Source organism: Pongo abelii, chromosome 11 (genome assembly GCF_028885655.2).
Source record: "Pongo abelii isolate AG06213 chromosome 11, NHGRI_mPonAbe1-v2.0_pri, whole genome shotgun sequence".
Taxonomy (NCBI): Eukaryota; Metazoa; Chordata; class Mammalia; order Primates; family Hominidae; genus Pongo; species Pongo abelii.
The window spans coordinates 48527822-48549341 of NC_071996.2; the positions used below are offsets into that span (position 1 = coordinate 48527822).

The following is a 21520-nucleotide window of genomic DNA, read 5'->3' on the forward strand; positions in this document are numbered from 1 at the left end:
TTTGAGAGGCTGAGGCAGGTGGATTACAAGGTCAGGAGATCGAGACCATCCTGGCTAACATGGTGAATCTCCGTCTCTACTAAAAATACAAAAAAAATTAGCCGGGCTTGGTGGCGGGCACCTGTAGTCCCAGCTACTTGGGTGGCTGAGGCAGAAGAATGGCGTGAACCCAGGAGGTGGAGCTTGCAGTGAGCCGAGATCTGGCCACTGCATTCCAGCCTGGGCGATAGAGCAAGACTCTATCTCAAAAAATAATAATAATAAATAAATAAATAAAATTACAGATGAGGCAACTGAGCCTCAGAAAGGTCAATCACTTTTCCAAAGTGTATAAAAGTTTTGTAAAGTATGCTATAATGTTTATTCATTCTAATTTTTTTTTCCTGAAACTCTATGTTAAAGGACATGCTGCCTATTTTAACATTTTACTGATCTTAGTTGCTTAGTTCTAGGAATTTCACACAAATTCACAAAAAGGCAGTTTTCTTTGCACTCTTCAGGATTTTGGTTTATGTTTCACTTTCGCAGGCAGGCCTGGTTATCAAGACTGGGTTAGCCAACTTGTTTTACTTTATCATAGTACCTGTACCTTTCACTTTTTAGGATAATTACTTTACTAAGTAAACAATTAAATTCAGATCAATGAAGTCAGACACTGCCAATTTAACTACTTTATTCTCACTATTTGCTAGATGATCACTCAAACTTGAAAGGAAAACAGTGTATTAGTTCATTTTCATGCTGGTGATAAAGACACACCCAAGACTGGGTAATTTATGAAGAAAAAGAGGCTTAATAGACTCACAGCTCCACGTGGCTGGGGCAGCCCCACTATCATGGCAGAAGGTGAAAGGCATATCTTACATGGCAGCAGACAAGAGAGAATAAGAGCCAAGCAAAAGAGGTTTCCCCTTATAAAACCACCAGATCTTGTGAGGCTTATTCACTACTACAAGAATAGAATGGGAGAAACCACCCCCATAATTCAATTATTGCCCACCAGATCCCTCCCCCCCCCAACACATGGGAATTATGGAAGCTATAATTCAAGAAGACATTTGGCTGGGGCCACAGCCAAACCATATTATTCCACCCCTGGCTCCTCCCAAATCTCATGTCCTCACATTTCAAAACCAATCATGCCTTCCCAACAGTCCCCCAAGTCTTAACTCATTTCAGCATTAATTCAAAAGTCCACAGTCCAAAGTCTTATCTAAGACCAGGCAAGTCCCTTCTGCCTATGAGCCTCTAAAATAAAAAACAAGTTAGTTACTTCCTAGATACAATGGGGATACAAATTCTCCCATTCCAAATGGGAGAAATTGGCCAAACTGAAGGGGCTAAAGGCCTCTTGGAAGTCCAAAATACAGGGGGCAATCAAATCTTAACATTCCAAAATGATGTCCTTTGACTCCTGCTCTCACATCCAGGTCACACTGATGCAAAAGATAGATCCCCATGGTCTTGGGCAGCTTTGCTCTTGTGGCTTTGTAGGGTATGGCCACCCTCCTGGCTACTTAAAAGCCATAAATGGGCTGGCGTTGAGTGTCTGTGGCTTTTCCAGGAGCATAGTGCCAGTTGTCAGTGGATCTACCATTCTGGGGTCTGAAGGATGGTGGCCTTTTTCTTACAGCTACCCTAGGCAGTGCCACAGTGGGAACTCTGTGCAGGGTCTTCAATCCCCCATTTCCCTTCCACACTGCCTCAGCAGAGGTTCTCCATGAGGGCCCCGCACTTGCAGCAAACTTCTGCCTAGATATCCAGGCATTTTCATACATCCTTTAATATCTAGGTGGAGGTTCCCAAACCTCAATTCTTGACTTCTGTGCACCTGCAGTCTCAACATCATATGGAAGCTGCCAAGGCTTGGGACTTGCTTACACCCTCAGAAGCCACAGTCCAAGACGTACCTTGGCCCATTTTAGCCATGGCTAGAGAGCTGGGAAGCAGGGCACCAAGTTTTTAGGCTGCACATAACAGGGGGGCCCTGGGCCTGGCCTATGAAACCATTTTTTCCTGCCAGGCCTGTAGCCCTGAGGGGCTGCTGCAAAGGTCTCTGACATGCCCTGGAGACATTTTCCTCATTGCCTTGGTGATTAATATTTGACTCTTCATTAGTTATGCAAATTTCTGCAGCCAGCTTGAATTTTTCCTCAGAAAATGGGTTTTTCTTTTCTATTGCGTTGTCGGGCTGCAAATTTTCTGAACTTTTATGCTCTGTTTCCCTTTTAAAACTGAATACTTTCAACAGCACCCAAGTCACCTCTTGAATCCTTTGCTGCTTAGAAATTTCTTCCACCAGATACTGTAGATCATCTCCCCTAAGTTCAAAGTTCCACAGATCTCTAGGGCTGGAGCAAAATGCCACATCTCTTTGCTGAAGTGTAACAAGAGGCACCTTTACTCCATTTCACAACAAGTTCCTCATCTCCACCTGAGACCACCTCAGCCTGGATTTTATTGTCCATATTGCTATCAGCAATTTGGTCAAAGCCATTCAACAAGTCTCTAGAAATTTCCAAACTTTCCCACATTTTCCTATCTTATTCTGAGCCCTCCAAACTGTTCCAACCTCTGCCTGTTACCTAGTTCCAAAGTTGCTTCCACGTTTTTGGACATCTTTCCAGCAACACCTCACTCTACCAACACCAGTTTACTATATTAGTCTGCTTTCATGCTGCTGATAAAGACATATTCAAGACTGGGTAATTTATTAAAAAAAAAAAAAGTTTTAATTCCACAGTTCCACGTGGCTGGTGAGGCCTCCCCATCATGGTGGAAGGTGAAAGGCATGTCTTACATGGTGGCAGACAAGAGAGAATGAGAGCCAAGTTAAAGAGGTTTCCCCTTATTAAACCATCTGATCTTGTGAGACTTATTCACTACCACAAGAACAGTATGGGGAAAACTGCTCCCATGATTCAATTATCACTCACGAGGTCCCTGCCACAACACATGGGAATTATGGGAGCTACAATTCAAGATGAGATTTGGGTGGGGACACAGCCAAACCTTATCAGGAAGGAAAGAAGGGAGGGAGGGAGAGAGGAAGGAAGGAAGGAAGGGAGGGAGGGAGGGAGCGGGGAGGGAGGGAGGGAAGGAGGGGTAAGGAAGAAGAAGCTTCTGCTGGGATCATCAAGACCATATTCCAATCTAATCAACCAAGACAACCAGATTTACTGGGGAACTGAGAGGCTGTCTTTCTGTCATCAGCAAATTTGTCTGCTGGGCATTAGCTTCTCTCCCAGGGAAACTCCATGTCCCTTTTGAGTTCAAGATCCTCATAATAGATCCTTGCATTCTAAAGAGATAAGATTTACATGCATAGCACCGAATGTAATTTACTCAAATACTGTGTTGATTTCTTTCGAGTTTCCTGTAAATCCCAGTTTTTGTTTCTAAGTGGAATGTCATAGAAAGAAAAGAAGAGAGAACACATTAAAAATTGAATTCTCCGTGTGTGTGTATGCATATGCACAAGTGTTTTTACTTTTCATTTCCACGATATTGTGTAAAACAATAGTTAAAAGATGCAGATTCTGAAGTCAGACTGCTTGGGTTCAAATTACAATGCAATTATTTCTGAACTTTATTACCTTGGGAAAATCACCTAAACTTTTCGTGTCTCAGTTTTCTTTTATTTTACCAGTTAAGCTACGATAATAATATTACTCACCTCCAAAGATCATAAGAATTAATTTCTGTTAAGTCTAAAGACCATTGCTTGGAGTGCTATAAATTCTCAATAAGCCCTGACTATTACAGTGATTATTTCAAAGAAAAAATAGAAATAGAATGTATGATGATTTGGAGAAATCCAGGGCAGCTTAACTTCACTGAGTATAAAAATATCCTGATACTATCTTCCACTATACAGATAGAAATATTTAACTCTAGATTTAATTATACGGTAGACTGTAGAGAGACAAGGAAAGATTAGGAATAAAGATAAATGAATAGGTTAGAGATATATTTTTCTGCCCTTTTCTTCTTTCAAAACTTACCCTGAAACTATAGGAAAAACAAGAAAGCAAAATAAAAACTTGAATCTTTCTAAATTAGAAGACATCTTTAACCCATTAATCTACAATATCTCATGACACAGAGAGAGAGTGGGAAAGAGTAACTGATTCAGATGAGTGGGAGCAAGTCAAATCTAAGAGCTTGAAAGTAGGCCCACATGGGAATGCTTTCTCAGTTTGCAGGTTCCAAAAGGCTTTTGAACTGATGAGGTAGATTAGTCTAGACTTGAAAACTGAGACGATTATGTGAATTTAGAATTACGACTAATTGAACTAAATTTCTCACACTGAATTACTTTGACAGTCAATTGAGCATCTACGTGTCAAATAATATATTCTGTTTCAGTGAGCTATATGTCTATCTTTTTGTCGATATCATATTCTTTTGATTACTGTAGCTTAAAATGTAGTATTCTAAGTGTAAAATGTCTTGAAATGTATTCTAAGGACTCCATTTTGTTATTTTTTCAAAATTACGTTGCCTATACTAGATCATTTGCTTTTTAGAATTGTTTCATCAATTTTTACATAAAAATAAAACCTCATGGGAAATAATAGGGATTATAGTGAATCATCAGATAACTTACATCTTAAGAATCTTGATTCTTTTGATAGATGAATATAGTATCTTTCTCTATTTAGCTCTTTTTAAATTTCTCCCAACAAATTAATGTAATTTTCAGAGACTTAAATATATTTTGTTACCTTTAGATCTTACATATATTTTGTTATATTTATCCTTAAGTATTGAATACTTTATGCTATTGAAGATAGTACTTTTAATTTCAATTTCAAATTTGTTAAATGTGGAAAAACACTAACTTTTTTTTTTCTTTTTTTGACAGAGTCTCGCTCTGTCTCCAGGCTGGAGTGCAGTGGTGTGATCTTGGCTCACTGCAACCTCCGCCTCCCAGGTTCAAGCCATTCTCCTGCCTCAGACTCCCAAGTAGCTGGGACTACAGGCACACACCACCATGCCCAGCTAATTTTTGTATTTTTAGTAGATACGGAGTTTTCCCATGTTGGCCAGGATGGTCTCGATCTCCCAAAGTGCCGGAATTACAGACGGGAGCCACCGCGCCCAGTCACAATAACATTTTATATTTAACTTTTACCCTAAAAGTACCTAATATTAATTTTAGTATTTGAATTTTTGTGCATTCTATAGGCTCTTCTATATGTTCAATCATATCATCAGTTCTAGTTCCGTTGCTATCTGCATATCTTTTGTATTTTTTTTACCCAATTTCATTGCATTGGCTAGGCCTTCTGGTAAAACGTTGGATAAAAATAGTAAGACTAATCATCTTTTTTGTTCCTGAATTTAAAGTAGAAGCTTTCAATTTTTTATCATTAGCTATAGATTACTCACAAATTATCTTTTGTTTTTTTAACACAGGGTCTTGCTCTGTCTCCCAGGCTAGAGTGCAGCAGTGCTATCTTGGCTAACTGCAACCTCCATCTTCTAGGTTCAAGCCATTCTCCCACCTCAGCCTCCTGAGTAGCTTGGACTACGGGTGCACGCCACCACGCCTGGAATTTTTTTTGTTGTTTTTTAGTAGAGATGGGGCTTTCCTGTGTTGGCCAGGCTGGTCTGGAACTCCTGACCTCAGATGATCTGCCCTGCTCAGCCTCTCAAAGTGCTGAGATTACAGGCATGAGCCCACTGTGCCCAGACATAAATTATCTTTTTTTAGATTGAGAAACTTTTCTTGAAATCTTAGTTTGCTGCAAGTTGTTATTATGAATGTGTGCTGAATTTTGCAAAATTTCTTTTTTGTACATAATTATATGCTCTTTTTATGCTTTTAATCTGTTATATAGTAAAATAATTAAATGAGTTGTGAATGTTAAATCTACCTTGCATGCCTGACATAAGCCAACACACTTAAAAATTTACATTGTTGGTTACTGGATTTCCTTGCATATTTAAAAAAAGTATTTGCTTCTCTTCTGTCACACAGTTAGGTTCTTGGAGTAAGGTGGATTCTTTTGATGCTTGATTTTGAGTTTTTAGGGCAAGCCCAGAGAAGTCTTCAGTCCATGACTAATTTTGCCCCACTGACAAGGTGAAATTCTGATGATTCTGTTCATTCCATTTACAAATATTCTATTGTTTCAATTACAAATTGCTTTTCTCTGCTAGCTTGTGAGATCATTATTTTCCAACTAGTGTCTGTCTACTCCATTCTAGTGGTTCTTTCTGCATGTACTATTCATATAACAGCTTAGATCAGTACTGAGACAAATACATGAAGGTACCTTTCTGTAGAATATGACGATTTGTGAGATTTGATAGCTTAGATTAGGACAAAGTAGCATAAGGTATCAGGCCGAAAAAAAAAGACTCATATTTGGAAAGGTTATATATTTAATTCCATTTTATGCTAATTGTAAATATGTATTTAACTTCTAGGTGTACTTTCCTGGTTAATATCAAAAGACCACAATACCGTGTAATGACTAAGAATCAACTATTATTTGAAGTCATTATAAACAATGTATTGTCCTCCATCAGATATATAAACAAATATTTCTCCAACCTAATAATTTTTCAGATTTGATTTTAATGATTATACTAGAATATCTTAATATGATAATGCTAAAAATTACTATTGTGTACATGAATAATTTTTCTCATCACATTTAAGAAAAATATTCTCTTTCCCAGAAGAAGATTTGAAATAATTCAGTAAGCTATAGGAATTTTCAATATATGCTAGCCAATTCTCATAATGCTAACTGACATTAATTGAGCTCTTACTCTGTGCAAAGGACTTGGCACATATTATTGTGTTGAGATGGAAAGACTCTTGGAGTTGATACAAACTACTTGTCAATTTCTTTTTGCCAATAAAAAAATTCACACACATTTTCTAAGCATTTGTTTACTTATCTACAAAGTGGGAGAAATGACATTCCAGACAATCTGACCAGATACAACATGTAAAAACCCCTTTAAAACCTTATGGTACAATATTATCCTTAAGGATGTCATTGTGATATGCATATTCCCTTTGACATTCAAAATATATTCAATGATATTTTTCATTATTTCATAACATATTATTCGTATATATTTCTTTATATGTTTGTGTATGTACATATGTGTGTGTATATATATTATATATATATATATATACTTGTGTATATTTTTTGGAGACAGTATCTTATTCTGTCACCAAGGCTAATGTGCAATGGTACAATTAGAGCTTACTGCAGCCTCCAACTCCTGAGATCAAGCAATGTTCATAGCTCAGTATCCTAAGTAGCTAGGAGTACAGGTGCATGCCACCACACCCAACTAATTAAAAAAGAAATTGTAGAAATACAGTCTTGCCATTTTGCCCAGGCTGATCTTGAACTCCTGGCCTCAAGTAGTCCTGCAACCTCAGTATAATTTCTTAACATATACTTCCAACTGGTTTTTAAGAATAGAAACAATAGCCAGCCTTTTCTCGAAGACTGACTTTTATGTAAACTCTTCCTGTCATATATAGACATTCATGCACATTTTATTGCTCATAATTGTACCAGAATTCAATAAATATGAGGGTAGATCTCGTTTTAATGTGATAACAGTCACAATTTGTCCATTTTGCACTTAGCAGTTTGCTCTTGTTCCAGTCTCCAAAACTCATATTTAAAAATATTGTTTAGCTAAATTAAATAGAATTTCCAGTTTTTCAAATATTTCTTGTGTGCCAGCAGTAGAATGACAGAGTGTCTTGCATTGCTCAAAAAATTACCTTAAATTCAAAGATCAACCCCCATGAGCTTAATTTTATCAAAGAAGAAATGTCTTGTCAAATACTGTCCCAACCAACATATTCAGTAGCTTTCAAAGTATGTTTGACATTGAGGACTGAAAAACAACATAGGAGTCAGAGAAACAAACATCGATGGCCTGTCAAATTTTTTGTAGACATGATGCTATTATCAAGGCACATCAGGATAAAATAAAATGACCTAGCTGACCACAGGATTACAAATGTCCTGTGAAGGAAAGAAAAACGGTGAATCAAAAGGTAGCTTTGTTGCATGTCCCCCCAGGCCTTTTTATTGACAAGAATGACAATGGTCCCAAGATGCACCATTATCTATGACCAGCAAGCAGACATCAAATGCTCCTGAGCTGTATCTGTCAGAATAGAAAATTCTGCTCAAAACAGACGGGGCTTGTTACATTTTGTTCGGCTAAGGTTTGTCAAAAGCCAGGGTCACTTGTATTGCTCTGCCCTGAAGGGGAATTGTAAAAGGAGAGAAGTACATGATTTCTCAATGTTTCTTCTGCAAGGAGACTTTGAGTCTGGTTAACCAAATGTTTTGAAAGTCAAGTCATGACTCAAAGGAAGTAGAAAGCAAAGTTAATAGTCTATCATTTATCTACTTAGAAATGAGGTTCACATGCTAAAAGGTTAGAGTTTTAGTAGATTCCTACATTTAGGAAAAATTTTTTGCTATGTGTGATTTGTTTTTACAAATTAAAAAACGAAAATACTACGGCCATTGAAATTGGAGGGAACAAGTTAATGTGTTCTGGCCAAGTATTATGTGCTATGGCATTATGGAGTTTATTACAGTCTGAAATATTTACACTGGTAAGATATTTCTCTAATTTGCTTCTTTTTGACTAAAGAGAGATTTTATACACAAATGTCCAGCCTCTGACAATTAAGTAAACTCACTAACTTGTGGAAACATCTGTTAACCACTCATGAGAAAATGCAATTTGAGAGTATTTCTGTAATTGATTCCTTAAAAAAAAACACACATACAATTTTTTTCTCCTTTAATAAATTTGAGGGTAAAAATCAAGCCATCACAAAGACAGCATTTGTGAACAAAGGGATTATTTTTCCCTTCTTTCCTTCCCTTATCTTTTACCCCCTCCACTCCTGTCCCTTCTGCTCTTCTCTTTACTGTTGTACTTCTCAATTTGTAGCTTAGCATTCTTTCCTATGCCCAGAGACAAATCCAATTCTGATCAAACTTGTTATAAGTTGTCTTGCAAAAAATGTTATCACATTTGGTAATCCTACACTTTCGTAATTTAAAAACATAGAGTTTGCAAACTCATGGTCATGATTGTTTTGTTTGTCCCACACAATCTTTTTCCGAAGTCTATTTTACTTACCGTCTTTAAAAAACAAGAGAGTTCAGAAAATAATTTTAAATTCCAGATTTCTAGGAAAAAAAGAGGGAGAGGGGCTAATTTGACAGTGCATAGTTTGAATTTCTACTTAACAATATTCTTCCACAGCACAGGGGCTAAGTGTTACAGCTATTTTAGAATTTGTTTAGCAGGCTTTCTGGTTTTTACTGGAAAGCCCCTTAAAAAACAACAAACAAACAATCAAACAAGAAAAAACCACAGAGGCTGTTGAACCTTTTAGTCAGAACATATAATCTCCAATGTGTCATAGTTTCCACAAGGTTTGCTTCTCTTACTCATCCCTAGGGGTTTGAATTGTGAGTTCTGCTCAAATTCAATTAATGAATTTAACTGATCAACTATTTTTCTTGTCAATATAACTGTATAATTCTAGCTAATAACTTACTGTTCAGAATATAATTACTCAATTGTTTCATGAGTGGGAATTCCATCTCCATCAGTAGACTGTGAGCTTTGCCAGGAGCTAGAGCATATTTTAGACATTGTTTACTATTCACACTCCTGCAGTAGCACCTGGTACAGTATGATGTCCAATGAGTGCTTGTGCAGAAAGAAAAGAAGGTAGGAAGGAAAAAGAAAGGAAGGTAACATTTTGAATTAAAAAATGAATCTTTCATTGTTTCCATTTCCAATAGTACCAATCATGCTGTGGACACTTAAATAAGAATCTTCGCTCAACTGGCCAAACAGAAAAAAAAAAAACATAGGCTTTAGAATTATGTATCACCTTGCCAACATTACAGTGAAGCTCACATGAGATCCTGTAAGTATTTGTCCAATTAATTCTAGAAAAGCTTCAGGATAATGATTGGTAACACACATTTTTCTTGATGGTACTTTATTTCCAATAATGTTCCAGGTCATCCATCAGACTTAAACATTTCTCAAGTGTACTGCAAAAAATACTATCCCACCCTAACCTTAAGGAAGGAAAATGTTTCTGTGGTGAAATAAAAATTCCTCATGACTTAGTATACCTTTTAATTACTGATGACTTTTAAAATTTCTATACCCAATATTTCATTCCTCTCTATTTCTAGAAAAAAAAACTACTAGATTTAGAGTCAGCAGCCCTTCGGTTCAAGTCCTAAATCTGCCATTTATTAGCAGTACAGTAATATAGTCAACAATCACTTAACCCTGATATATCTCATTATTTCTATCAGTAAAATGGAGTCAAAAACACTTCCATCACTTACATCACAATATTGTAAAAGCTCAATTACAAGTGCTATGCAAAAAATGTAGACAAGTTTTTAAAAAGTCTATAGATATTACTTAAATAAGAAACATAAAATTTGAGAGCAAGCTCCTGCCTTTATAATAGACTATACAATTCAATCTTTTCTGTCTCACCCAGCTTGACAATGACAATTGATTTAACCAGCCAATTAATCTGATTACCAATTTGACTGAATTAAGCAATTAATTCCGTAAGAGTAAAACAATTGATCAGTTCCTGTTAGCAGAGAAATTCAAAGTATTAAAAGTGGTGGTTAAAGATCAACTACAGTAATTTTCTCATTAATTTATTTCTAATTTGAGACTTCTTGTGCTCAAGTAAAATTGTACTTGTCCCTGATAAAGTACAAAAGTACCTCTGGGTACACAGAAATCCTAATCACACAATAGCGACCTTGTCCAATAGTCTCAGTAATGATTTCTCTCACTTTACCCTGATACACCTTTGAAATTTCTATTCAATTCTCTTGAGCAAAATTAGATAACTGAATCTGTGAAACTTTTAAAGTCCTTTCCAGTGGAACACTCTCACTCTATTCATTATTACAGTCTTTTATTGATTACACCCTAATTATCTGTTTATGTTATCACCTATGATAAAATTGTGAGCACATTAAACACAGACTGTGTGGTCTTCATGTTGGAACCAAAAATCTAGCATAGCATCTGAATTTTTCCTGGATTCAGTAAACATTTGTTTAAAGAGGAATGTTAAGAGTTATTGTACTACTAATCAACAGATAAAATCAATTTCTGAACAAACAGAGGAAATAGAATACATGAAGGAGGATGATGTGTTGGGGCTTTAATTGAGTTCTCTTCCCTTCTCCCCATTCAATGTCCTCTTAGAGCATCTTAGAGTGTCCTACTTAGAGAGTATTTAGAGAGTACTTTTCCCTTCTGCCTACCTTAGAGATAGTTAATTTTTTAATGTATTTTCCTCAGAAATGTTTGAAACTAGAAGAGGCTGAGAGCTAGGATTTAGATGATGTGAATACAGACTGCTGGAATAGAGGCTATAGCAAAGCTGGGAATCACACCAACAAATGGTGCACACTATTGAAACTGGCCCAATTGTCGCATACAAATAATATTTGTGGTTTTTTGAATAGACATAGAAATTGACCTTCCCTTGTTTTAAAACTTGAAACTTACATTTGTCTCATCTGACTTCCTCAGGAAACCACCCTCAGTGAAGAAACTAAAGCTCATCAGATTACCGTGTCCAGAAAGTGAGACACCAGCCCCCCTATCCATCATGACTGCTTCCTTACCACTCCCTAATTCCTGTTTTTCCACCTTTCCTTCCGTATAAACCCCACCATTTTAGTTGGGTGGAAGATGGATTTGCTACTTTATCTCCTGTTATCTTTGGCTGCAGCACCAGATTAAAGCCTTCTTCCTTGACAATACTCCTTGTCTCAATGATTGGCATTCATGCCACAAGCAGCAGGACCTATATTGAACGCCTGGAGTTTTGGTGACATTATGATTACCAGGATAAGGGACAGCAGCTACTAATGAAACATAAATCAGTGTGGCCAAGGATGTCATGCAAAGGAATGGTCCTTTGCTCAATCCAGGTGAAAGGTAAGCTTCTAGAAACTTAACTGCCCAAAGGGAGAATGCAGGAAGGAGAAAGAATATTTGATTGGTTGAGTTTAAAAATCTCAATAAACTAAATTTAATAGTAGGAGTGATTTCATAAACTTGAATTAAAAGTTGAAAATTTTCAGCTTCTCATTGAAATGAGAACGTCAAGAAAATCTTTGCCAATTAAAAGACACAGACTGGCAAATTGGATAAAGACTCAAGACCCATCAGTGTGCTATAATCAGGAAACCCATCTCACGTGCAGAGACACACATAGGCTCAAAATAAAAGGATGGAGGAAGATCTACCAAGCAAATGGAAAACAAAAAAAGGCAGGGGTTGCAATCCTAGTCTCTGATAAAACAGACTTTAAACCAACAAAGATCAAAAGAGACAAAGAAGGCCATTACATAATGGTAAAGGGATTAATTCAACAAGAAGAGCTAACTATCCTAAATATATATGCACCCAATACAGGAGCACCCAGATTCATAAAGCAAGTCCTGAGTGACCTACAAAGAGACTTAGACTCCCACACATTAATAATGGGAGACTTTAACACCCCACTATCAACATTAGACAGATCAACGAGACAGAAAGTCAACAAGGATACCCAGGAATTGAACTCAGCTCTGCACCAAGCGGACCTAATAGACATCTACAGAACTCTCCACCCCAAATCAACAGAATATACATTTTTTTCAGCACCACACCACACCTATTCCAAAATTGACCATATACTTGGAAGTAAAGCTCTCCTCAATAAATGTAAAAGAACAGAAATTGTAACAAACTGTCTCTCAGATCACAGTGCAATCAAGCTAGAACTCAGGATTAAGAATCTCACTCAAAACCGCTCAACTACGTGGAAACTGAACAACCTGCTCCTGAATGACTACTGGGTACATAACGAAATGAAGGCAGAAATAAAGATGTTCTTTGAAACCAACGAGAACCAAGACACAACATACCAGAATCTCTGGGATGCATTCAAAGCAGTGTGTAGAGGGAAATTTATAGCACTAAATGCCCACAAGAGAAAGCAGGAAAGATCCAAAATTGACACCCTAACATCACAATTAAAAGAACTAGAAAAGCAAGAGCAAACACATTCAAAAGCTAGCAGAAGGCAAGAAATAACTAAAATCAGAGCAGAACTGAAGGAAATAGAGACACAAAAAACCCTTCAAAAAATAAATGAATCCAGGAGCTGGTTTTTTGAAAGGATCAACAAAATTGATAGACCGCTAGCAAGATTAATAAAGAAAAAAAGAGAGAAGAATCAAATAGATGCAACAAAAAATGATAAAGGGGATATCACCACCGATCCCACAGAAATACAAACTACCATCAGAGAATATTACAAACACCTCTATGCAAATCAACTAGAAAATCTAGAAGAAATGGATAAATTCCTCGACACATACACCCTCCCAAGACTAAACCAGGAAGAAGTTGAATCTCTGAATAGACCAATAACAGGAGCTGAAATTGTGGCAATAATCAATAGCTTACCAACCAAAAAAAGTCCAGGTCCAGATGGATTCACAGCCGAATTCTACCAGAGGTACAAGGAGGAACTGGTACCATTCCTTCTGAAACTATTCCAATCAATAGAAAAAGAGGGAATCCTCCCTAACTCATTTTATGAGGCCAGCATCATCCTGATACCAAAGCCTGGCAGAGACACAACAAAAAAAGAGAATTTTAGACCAATATCCTTGATGAACATTGATGCAAAAATCCTCAATAAAATACTGGCAAACAGAATCCAGCAGCACATCAAAAAGCTTATCCACCATGATCAAGTGGGCTTCATCCCTGGGATGCAAGGCTGGTTCAATATACGCAAATCAATAAATGTAATCCAGCATATAAACAGAACCAAAGACAAAAACCACATGATTATCTCAATAGATGCAGAAAAGGCCTTTGACAAAATTCAACAACCCTTCATGCTAAAAACTCTCAATAAATTAGGAATTGATGGGACATATCTCAAAATAATAAGAGCTATTTATGACAAACCCACAGCCAATATCATACTGAATGGGCAAAAACTGGAAGCATTCCCTTTGAAAACTGGCACAAGACAGGGATGCCCTCTCTCACCACTTCTATTCAACATAGTGTTGGAAGTTCTGGCCAGGGCAATTAGGCAGGAGAAGGAAATCAAGGGTATTCAATTAGGAAAAGAGGAAGTCAAATTGTCCCTGTTTGCAGATGACATGATAGTATATCTAGAAAACCCCATTGTCTCAGCCCAAAATCTCCTTAAGCTGATAAGCAACTTCAGCAAAGTCTCAGGATACAAAATCAATGTGCAAAAATCACAAGCATTCTTATACATCAATAACAGACAAACAGAGAGCCAAATCATGAGTGAACTCCCATTCACAATTGCTTCAAAGAGAATAAAATACCTAGGAATCCAACTTACAAGGGATGTGAAAGACCTCTTCAAGGAGAACTACAAACCACTGCTCAAGGAAATAAAAGAGGATACAAACAAATGGAAGAACATTCCATGCTCATGGGTAGGAAGAATCAATATCATGAAAATGGCCATCCTTCCCAAGGTAATTTACAGATTCAATGCCATCCCCATCAAGCTACCAATGACTTTCTTCACAGAATTGGAAAAAACTACTTTAAAGTTCATATGGAACCAAAAAAGAGCCCGCATCGCCAAGTCAATCCTAAGCCAAAAGAACAAAGCTGGAGGCATCACACTACCTGACTTCAAACTATACTACAAGGCTACAGTAACCAAAACAGCATGGTACTGGTACCAAAACAGAGATATAGATCAATGGAACAGAACAGAGCCGTCAGAAATAATGCCACATATCTACAAGTATCTGATCTTTGACAAACCTGAGAAAAACAAGAAATGGGGAAAGGATTCCCTATTTAATAAATGGTGCTGGGAAAACTGGCTAGCCATATGTAGAAAGCTGAAACTGGATCCCTTCCTTACACCTTATACAAAAATCAATTCAAGATGGATTAAAGACTTAAATGTTAGACCTAAAACCATAGAAACCCTAGAAGAAAACCTAGGCATTACCATTCAGGACATACGCATGGGCAAGGACTTCATGTCTAAAACACCAAAAGCAATGGCAACAAAAGCCAAAATTGACAAATGGGATCTAATTAAACTCAAGAGCTTCTGCACAGCAAAAGAAACTACCATCAGAGTGAACAGGCAACCTACAAAATGGGAGAAAATTTTCGCAACCTACTCATCTGACAAAGGGCTAATATCCAGGATCTACAATGAACTCCAACAAATTTACAAGAAAAAAACAAACAACCCCATCAAAAAGTGGGTGAAGGACATGAACAGACACTTCTCAAAAGAAGACATTTATGCAGCCAAAAAACACATGAAAAAATGCTCACCGTCACTGGCCCTCAGAGAAATGCAAATCAAAACCACAATGAGATACCATCTCACACCAGTTAGAATGGCAATCATTAAAAAGTCAGGAAGCAACAGGTGCTGGAGAGGATGTGGAGAAATAGGAACACTTTTACACTGTTGGTGGGACTGTAAACTAGTTCAACCCTTGTGGAAGTCAGTGTGGCGATTCCTCAGGGATCTAGAACTAGAAATTCCATTCGACCCAGCCATCCCATTACTGGGTATATACCCAAAGGACTATAAATCATGCTGCTATAAAGACACATGCACACGTATGTTTATTGCGGCATTATTCACAATAGCAAAGACTTGGAACCAACCCAAATGTCCAACAATGATAGACTGGATTAAGAAAATGTGGCACATATACACCATGGAATACTATGCAGCCATAAAAAATGATGAGTTCACGTCCTTTGTAGGGACATGGATGAAATTGGAAATCATCATTCTCAGTAAACTATCGCAAGAACAAAAAACCAAACACCACATATTCTCACTCATAGGTGGGAATTGAACAATGAGAACACATGGACACAGGAAGGGGAACATCACACTCTGGGGACTGTTGTGGGGTGGGGGGAGGGGGGAGGGATAGCATTGGGAGATATACCTAATGCTAGATGACGAGTTGGTGGGTGCAGCGCACCAGCATGGCACATGTATACATATGTAACTTACCTGCACATTGCGCACATGTACCATAAAACCTAAAGTATAATAATAATAATAATAAAAGAAAAAAAAAAAAAAAAAAAAAAAAAAAAAAAAAAGAAAATCTTTGCCTACATATACATAAAGTTATATCTCTTTTTATACTCAGGCCTGTGTATTACTAAGACTACACTATTTAAATTGACTACTATACTTTGTGTATAGTTTGGACTTGAAAGGAATTTGATGAGGTTTTGAGAATAATAGCAATAGATATTTGGTAGAAAATAACAATAGTTTTCACTAACTTGGACAATCTAGCCTACATTATTCTCTTAAGAATTGATTAATAGTTTGTGCTGTTTTATCATTCATGATTAAAAAGTTATAATGTTATAATAATTACTGTTAATATGGCGTGTTTTTGTTTGGGGTATTTTTGAGGAAAACAATTCTTTGCATTTTGTTTATTTAAAAATTCACATATATCTGAAGTCTACGCTTAGATTGAGTAACTTGAAAACTGTGTGCCTTGAGCAAGTTGGTCCACGGGTCTGAGCTACCTTCCTTCTTTAGTTTGTGTGTTGGGGATAAGTACATTTGTCCTAGCTTTCTGAATCATTGAAAGGCTCAGAAGTATTAATATATGGAAAAGTGCATTGAAAACAAAAAAGCTCTACAAGTTATTGTTTTATCAATATGTTGTACTAATATTTCTAAACATTTTCAAAGATACCTTTTATTTTTCATTACAATCAAGTACTTCTTAATTTAAGTGATTAAATACAATCACTGGACTATGTAAATGGGTCTGCTCCCTTGTGATATCTAATTTGATATTCATGATTTGCAAGATACTTTAGTGTTCAATGTATACAATTGAAAGAAAAGATTATCTAAAATATAGGCTCACTTAATTTGTATACAATTTCAAAGTACATCATAAGCAAACTTGCCTTGGGAACTATTTTAAGGGTAAATATAATTTTAATTTCCACTGCTCCTCATTCCTAAAACAACAACAAAATACTAGATATTCAGGATTGGGGGACCTCCTGAATGGAAATTTGACTTTCTAAATCGTAGAAAGTTCAAATAAGCATAATCTAGGCATTAAGAAACCCTGGGGGAGGCTGTAGAAGGACTCATTTACTGAGAATCCTCAGTAATTACCTTCAGTTTTAGCCAAGGTTTTGTAGCCACCTTTTTTTCTTTACCTGTTTATATTGTCTATGAATGGTAACAGCTAAAATATTCATAGGCACTGAGTTTATCATATAACTATGATCTAAATGAAAAGCAAGATGTAGAACATTTGTCAAAATGCCAGTATCATTTTCACAGGAGAATTTGACATGTGACCTCAGTCATTATCCTTCTGTATCCAGAAGAGTAACCTGTTTTCTCTCTTCCATTATCAATCCCAAGAAGTCAAGTGAAAACAACTGCTATTGCAAAAGCTAATCCAAAAATACAAGAATTCATGTTGCATACTTATTAAATTTATTTTGAATACAAGAAAGGTGAATCCAAATAGATGGCTTTTCCTTTAAATATGTAATTCTAGAAACTTATAGCAGGAAGTTCATGAGAAACTCATGAAATTGCAAAGGGTATCAAGATGGATTGAGGGCAGAAGATGGGTTGTGTTTAGGGACATTTGCTGATTGTTTTGTGCACTTAATTGCTGTACCAATATTTCTATGTCTATAGTATAAGCTGAATCTAACCAAGCTAGAATCAGGAAATCATGATCCTCACCTCAGCAGCTGCCAGCCAGAAATACTTTGAGGAATAAGGATTTTCCTTTTTACTGCTGAGAAAAGAAAATAATTGTGGAATAAAGGGCACTATAAACCATTCTAACTATGATCCCATAACTTACTTTTTGCCAAGATATATGAAGTCATTTATTTCTCATTTCTACTATTTGGTTTGAATTTACCTATTGAGCAGTTTGTAGAAATGCAATAACTATAAACATTGTTCTGAGGGAAGAAAACTTCCTTAAAGTGCAAATTAAAACAGTTTCTGGTGTGTTAGAGTAAAACTGCAGGATGTCATTAATCTTCCAGTAGAGTAGGTTTTAGTACAAAGCACTAGTGAAATTCTTCATACTATAATTTATGTTTTGTTCCATTAAAATAGGAGGTATTTTAAAGCTTTGATTATAAACATTCTATATTTCTTTTAGCCAATTTGGAGAAAAAGATTAAAAAGATTATGGTTTCTTGTGGTCTCTTTGGACATTTTGTTTCTGGGATTTGATATACAGTTATAAATGAAATGGTAGAAGATAATATACATGAGATCAATTTCATCTTACAAGACTTATCTAAAAATGAATAATAAAGGTACTTGCTGTTATAGTGAATTGTCCAATCATTTATCCTGTAAATTTATATATATATTTTTTTATTATACTTTTTTATTATTATACTTTAAGTTTTGGGGTACATGTGCACAACGTGCAGGTTTGTTACATATGTATACATCTGCCATGTTGGTGTGCTGCACCCATTAACTCGTCATTTCGCATTAGGTATATCTCCTAATGCTATCCCTGCCCCCTCCCCCCACCCCACAACAGTCCCCGGTGTGTGATGTTCCCCTTCTGGTGTCCATGTGTTCTCATTTTTCAATTCCCACCTATGAGTGAGAACATGAGGTGTTTGGTTGTTGGTCCTTGCAATAGTTTGCTGAGAATGATAGTTTCCAGCTTCATCCATGACCCTACAAAAGACATGAACTCATCATTTTTTATGGCTGCATAGTATTCCGTGGTGTATATGTGCCACATTTTCTTAATCCAGTCTATCATTGTTGGACATTTGGGTTGGTTCCAAGTCTTTGCTATTGTGAATAGTGCTGCAATAAATATACGTGTGCATGTGTCTTTATAGCAGCATGATTTATATTCCTTTGGGTATATACCCAGTAATGGGATGGCTGGGTCAAATGGTATTTCTAGTTCTAGATCCCTGAGGAATCGCCACACTGTCTTTCACAATGGTTGAACTAGTTTACAGTCCCACCAACAGTGTCAAAGTGTTCCTATTTCTCCACATCCTCTCCAGAACCTGTTGTTTCCTGACTTTTTAATTATACTTTAAGTTCTAGATTACATGTGCACAACGTGCAGGTTTGTTACATATGTATGCATGTGCCATGTTGGTGTGCTGCACCCATTAACTCAACATTTCTCATTAGGTATATCTCCTAATGCTATCCCTCCCACCTCCCACCACCCCAAAACAGGCCCCGATATGTGATGTTCCCCTTCCTGTGTCCATGTGTTCTCATTGTTCAATTCCCACCTATGAGTGAGAATATGTGGTGTTTGGTTTTTTGTTCTTGTGATAGTTTGCTGAGAATGATGGTTTCCAGCTTCATCCATGTCCCCACAAAGGACATGAACTCATCTTTTTCTATGGCTGCATAGTATTCCATGGTGTATATGTGCCACATTTTCTTAATCCATTCTATCATTGTTGGACATTTGGGTTGGTTCCAAGTCTTTGCTATTGTGAATAGTGCCGCAATGAATATACGTGTGCCTGTGTCTTTATAGCAGCATAATTTATATTCCTTTGGGTATATATCCGTAATGGAATGGCTGGATCAAATGGTATTTCTAGTTCTAGATCCCTAAGGAATTGCCACACTGACTTCCACAGTGGTTGAACTAGTTTACAGTCCCACCAACAGTGTAAAAGTGTTCCTATTTCTCCACATCCTTTCCAGCACCTGTTATTTCCTGACTTTTTAATGATCATCATTCTAACTGGTGTGAGATGATATCTCATTGTGGTTTTGATTTGCATTTCTCTGATGGCCAGTGATGATGAGCATTTTTTCATGTGTCTGTTGGCTGCATAATGTCTTCTTTTGAGAAGTGTCTGTTCATATCCTTTGCCCACTTTTTGATGAGGTTGTTTGTTTTTTTCTTGTAAATTTGTTTGAGTTCATTGTAGATTCTGGATATTTGCCCTTTGCCAGATGAGTAGTTTGCAAAATTTTTCTCCCATTCTATAGGTTTCCTGTTCACTCTGATGGTAGTTTCTTTTGCTGTGCAGAGCTCTTTAGTTTAATTAGATCCTGTTTGTCAATTTTGGCTTTTGTTGCCATTACTTTTGGTGTTTTAGACACAAAGTCCTTGCCCATGCCTATGTCCTGAATGGTATTGTCTAGGTTTTCTTCTAGAGTTTTTATGGTTTTAGGTCTAACATTTAAGTCTTTAATCCATCTTTAATTAATTTTTGTATAAGGTGTAAGGAAGGGATCCAGTTTCAGCTTTCTACATATGGCTAGCCAGTTTTCCTAGCACCATTTGTTAAATAGGGAATCCTTTCCCTATTTCTTGTTTTTGTCACGTTTGTCAAAGATCAGATAGTTGTAGATGTGTGGTATTATTTTTGAGGGCTCTGTTCTGTTCCATTGGTCCATATCTCTGTTTTGGTACCAGTACCATGCTGTTTTGGTTACTGTAGCCTTGTAGTATAGTTTGAAGTCAGGTAGCGTGATGCCTCCAGCTTTGTTCTCTTGGCTTAGGATTGACTTGGCAATGCGGGCTCTTTTATGGTTCCATATGAACTTTAAAGTAGTTTTTTTCCAATTCTGTGAAGAAAGTCATTGGTAGCTTGAAGGTGATGACATCGAATCTATAAATTACCTTGGGCAGTGTGGCCATTTTCACGATATTGATTCTTCCTATCCATGAGCATGGTATTTTCTTCCATTTGTTTGTGTCCTCTTTTATTTCATTGAGCAGTGGTTTGTAGTTCTCCTTGAAGAGGTCCTTCACACCCCTTGTGTCCAGGACCAGATGGATTCACAACTGAATTCTACCAGAGGTACAGGGAGGACCTGGTACCATTCCTTCTGAAATTATTCCAATCAATAGAAAAAGAGGGAATCCTCTCTAACTCATTTTATGAGGCCAGCATCATCCTGATACCAAAGCCTGGCAGAGACACAACCAAAAAAGAGAATTTTAGACCAATATCCCTGATGAACATTGATGCAAAAATCCTCAATAAAATACTGGCAAACCAAATCCAGCAGCACATCAAAAACTTATCCACCATGATCAAGTGGGCTTCATCCCTGGGATGCAAGGCTGGTTAAACATATGCAAATCAATAAACGTAATCCAGCATATAAACAGAACCAAAGACAAAAACTACATGATTATCTCAATAGATGCAGAAAAGGCCTTTGACAAAATTCAATAGTCCTTCATGCTAAAAACTCTCAATAAATTAGGTATTTATGGGACCTATCTAAAAATAGTAAGAGCTATTTATGACAAACCCACAGCCAATATCATCCTGAATGGGCAAAAACTGGAAGTATTCCCTTTGAAAACTGGCACAAGACAGGGATGTCCTGTCTCACCACTCC

At 36.8% G+C, this 21520-nt stretch overlaps 1 non-coding gene across 1 annotated transcript; it reads left to right on the top strand.

The window, feature by feature from the left end:
• The first annotated feature begins 9295 nt into the window (after positions 1–9295).
• LOC112132453 (U7 small nuclear RNA) lies at positions 9296–9357 on the top strand. The gene has a single exon (XR_002914221.1). It is a non-coding gene; the product is annotated as a U7 small nuclear RNA (small nuclear RNA).
• The last annotated feature ends 12163 nt before the right edge of the window (positions 9358–21520 follow it).